The sequence below is a fragment of the Meles meles genome, chromosome 2 (genome assembly GCF_922984935.1).
Source record: "Meles meles chromosome 2, mMelMel3.1 paternal haplotype, whole genome shotgun sequence".
NCBI lineage: Eukaryota > Metazoa > Chordata > Mammalia > Carnivora > Mustelidae > Meles > Meles meles.
In genome coordinates this window covers 179,878,247-179,886,283 of record NC_060067.1, presented here as the reverse complement: position 1 = coordinate 179,886,283, position 8,037 = coordinate 179,878,247, and the positions used below count along the sequence as shown (strand labels likewise).

At 41.3% G+C, this 8,037-nt stretch overlaps 1 pseudogene; it reads right to left on the bottom strand.

Moving 5' to 3' along the window:
* Positions 1-6,277: 6,277 nt before the first annotated feature.
* Positions 6,278-7,737, bottom strand: LOC123937189 (annotated as a pseudogene).
* Between the last annotated feature and the right edge of the window lie 300 nt (positions 7,738-8,037).

Genomic DNA, 8,037 nt, shown 5'->3' with positions numbered 1-8,037 from the left:
GGGTGTGAGGTAGGGATAGTGTGGCTGGGTTATGGACATAGGGGAGGGTATGTGCTATGGTGCGTGCTGTGAAGTGTGTAAGCCTAATGATTCACACACTTGTACCCCTGAAGCAAATAATACATTATATATTAATAAAAGAAAAAGAAAAAAAAAACAAACAAGCAAGCAAAATAAACCAACAAAACAAAACAGAAACAGACTCGCAAATACAAAGAACAAACTGGTAGTTGAGAGAGGGAAGGGGTTGGGGGATGGTGAAATAGGTGAAGGGATTAAGAGGTACAAACTTACAGTTATAAAATAAATAAGTCACAAGGATGTAAAGTATAGCATAAGGAACACAGTCAATATGTTGTAATAAGTTGGCATTGTGACAGATGGTAACCAGATTTATCACGGTGATTATTTTGTAATGTATAAATATCAAATTGCTATATTATACACCTGAAATTAATATGGTATGTCACCTATGCTTCAATTTTAAAAATGTAAATGTTTTTCAAATAAATACATAAAAATAAAGTCATAAAAGGATAAATTCAAAATCAAAAACTTTGCTTTGCAACTCTCCTGTTAAAAGGATGAAAAGACACGCTATGGAGTAGGAGAAAATTTTTGCAAACTACTTATCCAACAAAAGACTGGTACCTAAAAAAAATGTAAGGAACTATCAAAACTCAACAGTAAAAAAAAAAAAAGGAAAAAATTCAATTGGAATATGGGCTAAAGACAAGAAGAGACATTTCATGGAAAATACACAGAAGGCAAAAAAAGGCCATGAAAAGGTCTTCACCATAATTAGGCATTAGGGAATACAATTAAAGCCACCATGAGTTGTCACTACACACCTCTCAGGATAGTTAAAATGTAAAATAGTGAGAATACTAAATGCTGGTGAAGATGCAGAAAAAACTAGATGACTCATATGTACTTGGTGGAAATGTTACCCCCACTCTGAAAAAATTCTTAGAAAATGAAGTAGCAGTTGCACTTCTGGGCATTTATCCCAGAGAAATGAAAACTTACTTTCATACAAAAGCTATATCAAACTTAATTTTAAGGTATTTAATTGACTTCTCAAAGGTTACACAGAAGTGTAAAACCAGACACAAGACCAGATCTCTGTCCATTCCTTTGTCTTGTCATTGTATCTCTGTTCATTATCTCTGGAATGACATTTAAGTCATTGTCTCTGGAATGACATTTAAGTTTTGTCTTCATCTCATGGATAGTGGCTGCTTGAAATTCTGTCTTGAGAAGGATTTTAAGGCCTTGGAAGTCCAAAGTCAACAGGAATCATTTGCACAATTAATTAGAGGTGTATGCCATCAATATAACCAGCAAGAATGACAATACACAAACAATATTTGCCAGTCTTATATTGAAATATGCTGCCTCACCAACCATAGAATGCTAAAACCAGAAGAGGTATTTGCAATTTCCGATTATACTACCCCTTTATTTTACTGATGAGGAACTGTGGAAGTAAGTAAGAGAGATCCAGACCCCAAGTTTATTTTCAAACCTCTCCACCTTGCCAAGCCCATCTTTGCTCTCAGAAGTAACTGACTAGAAATTCCAAGTACATGAGTTTTCTCTTTGTGGAAGGAATTTTCCTTGTGCAGTTACTGCTCGCAGTTTTTTGATGTAGGAATTGTCCCAGGAAAAATGGGAGATCGTTCTAGAAGAGAAAATGTCCCCCTTCAAAATCTGGAGCAGAATTTCTTTTCATGTTCATCATCTTCATGGTCAAGCTAAAGTTTTCAGAGAATATCTGGCCTTATTTTCAGAAGTACATGTGTTCTTCCCTCGTATGGCAGGACCTATTTTAAGCCAGAGCACTTCCATCCTGGTTAAACAATAACCTTGTTGTTTAACCCTTAAACTGTCCCTGCCCCACCCCAACCCTCAGGGGACTTACTTAAAAACAAGTCCTGGAAACCAGTCCCGGGTAATAAAGCCCAATACAAGGGTGGGTCAGGCCAGGTGGAGACATCCGATCAGAAGGGGGGAGGGATGCATACCGTCTCCTTAGGTACCAAGAAGTATGGGCTCTGCCCTTTGGAAGCCTTTTGGACGCCAATTCTGACCAAGGTGATAGACTAATTCAGACCTAATAGTGATAGACTACTAGGGCAAATTGTAATTCAACTGGTCACTTATGTGTGACCTAACATGACTGTGCAGCTTTCTCTGTGTGTTACAATTTCATTGGCCACCTGTGCATGGCCAGGCCCAACCACATGGCCTTTGCCCTTAAAAGCTACTCTGTGAAGCAGAGAGAGGTCGCTCTCTCTGTAAGAGGCACGGCCCCAAACGTTGGGTCTGATTCTTGATGCTTGGCGCGAAATAAAGCTTTGCTTGACCTTCGCTTTATATCAGTCTTGCTCCTTTAATCACGGACCCATTATTGGGGGACCAAACAGCAGGAAGTGGTTGAGAGACATAAAGATGGGGTGTTGGGACCTCCAGGCCCTTTTGCCTATGCAAATCAGCCCCTCCCTGTGCTGGGAATTTACAGGAGTCGCCTCAGGCTTCCAGAAATAACAGATTCCACTGTCCCTATTAGTTCCTTTGCCCTGTTAATGCCAGAAATCAGTAAAAATGAACAAAAGGAGTCAGATTAAAAGCTCTGGGATACCGCTATGTTTTAAAAGAGGGAAAGAGGACAGCTGCCTAAACCCTTTGCCCCTGAGGACAAGCTACACTCGTCCTTTAATTTGAAATTACTCGTCCTCGTAATTTGAACTCATTACTGGCTACTCCGGTTCCATGCGCCTTCAGACCTTACAGAACCTCTGTGCGAAGCCTCGGGTAACCTCCCCGAGTAACCACCCATCTATGGTTGACGACTATATAAGGATTTGCGGATCAGACTGGGGTGAGCAGGCCTGATATTTGATCTTTTCAGTGAAACTCGGGATAACAGCTCACCGTGTTGCTTCTGAGCTTTCTGCGGGCCTCCCAGCTGCCAGCCTCCCACCTTATCAGCAGGCCCCCAAAGCTTCAAATTACAGCAGCTAATTGGATGAAAGTGGAAATGCATCCTTCTAATGGAGTGAGAGATTAATGCCCTGATCCTTTTCCTTCACTTGCCGAGGCAAAACAAAAACACAAACGAAGGTTGTGATGCAGAAAAGCAGATTAGCTCTGCTTCACAGCCACAGGCGTGGACCTTCCAGCTAAAAGCTAAGGAGCTTTAGGGAGCGGAGGCGCACATCAAAAGGACAGAAAACAACCTGAGATACCAGTTAGCAAATGATCCCAGAGAAAATCTGCAAATCCGCTGCTCAGTGGAAGTTAGCAATTTACCTTCCGCTTACCTTCATGCATGAATGAGTTACTTTGTGCCTACAGATAATGTCATTGACGGCCTTCCTTTATGACTTTTGGATAATTGTGACAACCCTCGATGGGTCCCAGGAATAAACAGAGCTGAATGGTAAGAAGCATCAAAATAGAGATTGAATGTGAAATTGCCCTAATGCAACTAGGACTCACGAGGGAGCCCACAGGGTCTGTTTTTCATGAGCATTTGTAGCTCCAGTAGATTTCTTACGGACTGATACGGTTTGTATTAAAAACACGTTTGCAGGGTGGTTGGGTTGTGGACATTGGGGAGGGTATGTGCTATGGTGAGTGCTGTGAAGTGTGTAAACCTGACGATTCACAGACCTGTACCCCTGGGGCTCAAAATACATTGTATGTTAATACAAAACTTGAAAATTGGAAAAAAAAAAACACATTTGCACTTGGTTCAGGAAAGAAGACTCTGCTGATAGCTACCTATTTTATCTAAAGAGATGCAATTAAAAATGGATATGGGGTAATTCCATCTATTTTATTAAATTACCCTGAAGAAGGGAGATATTGCTACCACAGTGTGATTGGGACACTAGAATTCAAAGAAACTTACGTGTGAGATAAATTGGATTTACATCATTTAAAAGATAGGTCTAAGAGCAAGGTTCTGGGTGATTTTCTTCTGGCAATGAATCGCCGTATGCGGCACATTTTAATAGGCTTTTATATTTCATCTTTGAGGGATGAAATTTGTGACTGCCTGGAGGAGGGACCATCACGACAGCAGGGGGAACAGTGAGGAATGAAAAGAGAAAAGATGATAATAATTAGCGATCAGAACTTGGTATTTATTACATTTTTTTAACAATAATAGCCCATCCCTCGGTGCAGGGGAAAGGAAAAAAGAAAACTCTGTGAGAGGCACTCACATTGCTTACTCATGAGCTACATTTCCTTTCCGGTGTACTTACCTTGCTGTTTTGACTAAACTTCTAGATCAGCAGATGACCATCATGGTCTATCATCTAAGGGTTTGGCTCACCCTGTCATCCAAGAAACCCATCTCTGTTAGGCACCAGTTCAAAGCAGTGGATTACACACTCCATGAAAAACCAATATGGACTAACCATAATCTTCAGGTGACATGAAAGATACACTAATTCCATGACCAAGAAACACTGCCTGTTTATTTTATTTTGTCAGCTAACGGATCTCTTAGAACGTTTTTTGAAATAATTGTGTTCCTAGAAAAAAAGTATATTGAGGAATGGTCATGAACTTTGACCTAAATCTGGATGCTGCCACTTACTTGCGAGGTAAATTTGTATAAATTACTTGACAGTCTATATCCGTTTTCCCTTCTGTAAAAATCAGAATGACAGGGGCGCCTGGGTGGCTCAGTCGGTTAAGCATCTGCCTTTGGCTCAGGTCATGATCCTGAGGTCCTGGGATTGAGCCCTGCATCTGGCTCCCTGCTCAGTGGGGAGCCTGCTTCCCCCTCTCCCTCTGCCTCCTGCTCCCCCTGCCTGTGCTCCCGGTCTGATAAAAAAATAAAATCTTTAAAAAAATTTAAAAATCATAATGACAATATTTTCACTTTATAAAGTAAGAGACTCTAATCACATCATGGCCATATGTAAAAATGTTTAGAACATAGTAGATATGTACTGAGCTACAGAGAATGCAGAGAGAGGGCGGCGTTCTGGGCGGCTCAGTTGCTGAGTGTCCACCTTTGGCTCAGATCATGATCCCAGGGTCCTGGAATCGAGACCTGCATCGGGCTCCCTGCCCAGTGGGAGGCCTGGTTCTTTCCCCTGTTTCTGTTTCCTCTCTCACTGTGTCACTCTCTGCCAAATAATAAATAAAATCTTAAAAAAAAAAAAAAAAAGAGGCAGAATGCAGAGAAAGGACATGAAGCCCTAAGACAAGATAATCTAGTAGGTGAAATAAAATTTGGAAATTGTCCTGAGGTATGGTGTAGTCACACATCATATAAATATAGAGAATATTAAATAGCCCACATGAATGTTATAGTTGAAGCACGCAAAGAGCCACCATGAGGTAGGTTCGTCAGAGAAAATCTCCAAGAGATTTTAGCCCCTGACTAGGGAGCATGATTTTTCTGAAATTACAGTACACTCATAAGCATTTTTGAAGGCATATATAATCTCCAAAGGACTTCTTGAACATTTTACCCAACTTTCTGACACTTAAGACAACCTATTCTTCAACAAATGTTTATCAAAAGCCAGGTGATTTCCAGGTGTTCCTTCTCCTGGCCTGTCACCTTCTGTGCAGAAAAAAAAAAAAAAACAAGAGAACCCATCCAGGCTCTTACACTCCCAGAGGAAAACAAACATCCCTACCTTGATCTCTGAAAGCATCACTCTGAACTGACACATAGCTTTCTCTTTTGTACATGCTAAAGAAAAAAGTATATATCATGTAGTAGCATTTTCTTTTTTTTTTTTTTAAAGACTTTATTTATGTATCTGACAGATAGAGATCACAAGTAGGGAGAGAGGCAGGCAGAGAGAGAGAGAGGAGGAAGCAGGCTCCCTGCCAAGCAGAGAGCCCGATGCAGGGCTCGATCCCAGGACCCTGGGATCATGACCTGAGTGAAAGGCAGAGGCTTTAACCCACTGAGCCAACCAGGCGCCCCTGTAGTAGCATTTTCTAATGGTTTCTTTTCTTCTCTCTCAAAGTACCCTAAGTTCTTCAGATACTGCTTGATCTTACATATCTATATGTCTACCATCACCAACCAGTAAGACTTAGAAAATTAATTATCTAAATTAATTATCCAGGCTTGGCTTTAATTTCTATTCTAAAATAGAATGCATTGAATTAGCAGTATCAGCAAATGAAAATATTGCCTATGTTTGTTGCTAATTTTAAATGGAAATATTTCTTTTTTTTTTTTTTTAAGGTATAAGTAAAAAGGACCACAAACTATTAAAAGTCCGTAAAGGTAACATATAGTATGTACAGATGGCACATGGTGCCAATTTTATTTGCAATTATTAAAGTACTCCAACTCATGTTTACAAGTTACACCTTTGCCACAGCCTTGGCTAAATCTTGAACTAGTGCAGAATTGAGCTGCGCCAGCGTGCTGATCTTCACGTGCTTGGATGTGGCATACTTGTTCTTGATGGTCATGTGCTTTGTAAGCTCACAATTCACCATGACTATATTCTTAGCCAGGTGTTGCATAACACTTAGAAGGGATTCTTCAGTGTATGATAGGTAATGCTGTAGAGTTGGTGTCCATTCACCATTATCAAGAATTTTCAGTGCTAAGCAAAAAGCTCCTGCTGCAATCTGAGAAGGAGGAAAGTGCACCATATCGTAGTCCAACATAGTTAGTTCCATCAGGTATTTGGCCAAAGTATGTTGCTCAGCATCAACCTCTGCGATCTTAGATGCTCTCCGAAGGAAATGCAGGGGTAGAGGACAGCCCAGACCAAAATTTAAAGATCTTAGAATCTTTATTTCCATCTGTCTGATTTGGTGCTTAGAATAAGTGTTGTCAGTCACAAAGGCAAAGTCACCAATTTCTGGAGGGTACATTTCTTCATATTTGTTTGCAATAAACATAGAAGTGACACCAACCAGCTGCAGCATCTTCTTGGGCACACAATTATTCTGCATGAACCGATCAATAATGGAAACAGTCAAATACATGGTCTCCTGAAGTAACCTGAACTTCATCTGAACCTGTACTAGCCAGTCAATAAGGATAGCTCTCATGTTTCCAGTGACTTCACGACCCAGTAGGTATTTTGGTCTGATGGCTTGCTCTTCCTCAAGTTGTCTCAAATAAGCATAAATATCTTTCACATATTCACTACAAAGATTTGGATCAGCTCCATCTTCGGCATCCACATCATTCACTTCAAGAATTACATCAGAGAATGCCTGACACAGACATTCTTCTGCAGGGGCACATCCAGATGTTTCCATTGGGCTTGGAGAGGGAGTATCAACCAAAATAGGCTCAGGCGAAAGTTTTTCTTCTTTAACGGGCTCAGGTTCTGGCTCAGGTTCTGGCACAGGCTCGGGTGCCTTCTCCAGAGGTTTAGGTAGTTTTTTAGCAATAACTTTTCCAGGAACCAAAGTTTTTACTTCCTTTTTCAGAGGCAATTTGGCCTGCTTTGTTCGCTGACTTTGTTACCAATGTCTCCGAGGGCTGTTCTCGGCCTCAGCCCGGGCTTGCAGGCTGCAGTCGTGCCCAGAGGCACGCGCTTTGCCCCTGCCATGCTGATCTTCGCCTTATTTTCCACATTAGCTTTTGCGTTCCTGGTGACCCGGAGCGCCATGGCTTCTTCTTCACCAGGCAGCAGCTCAGAGGGGAGAAGCAGAGCACGGGAGTCACCAACCAGCCAGGAACCTGAACCCAGCGTAGCTCAACAGCCGTTCCTCCGCAGCACGCCCTATTTCTTTTTTTTTTTTTTTAAAGATTTTATTTATTTATTTGACAGACAGAGATCACAAGTAGGCAGAGAGGCAGAGAGAGAGGAGGAAGCAGGCTCCCCATGGAGCAGAGAGCCTGATGTGGGACTCGATACCAGGACCTGGGATCATGACCTGAGCTGAATGCAGAGGCTTAACCCACTGAGCCACCCAGGTGCCCCTAAATGGAAATATTTCAAATTCAAACATAGTTGTTGCTATTCAAACATATTTTCATTTACTCATGAGCAGGTATTTGTTAAAGCAGAACGTGCT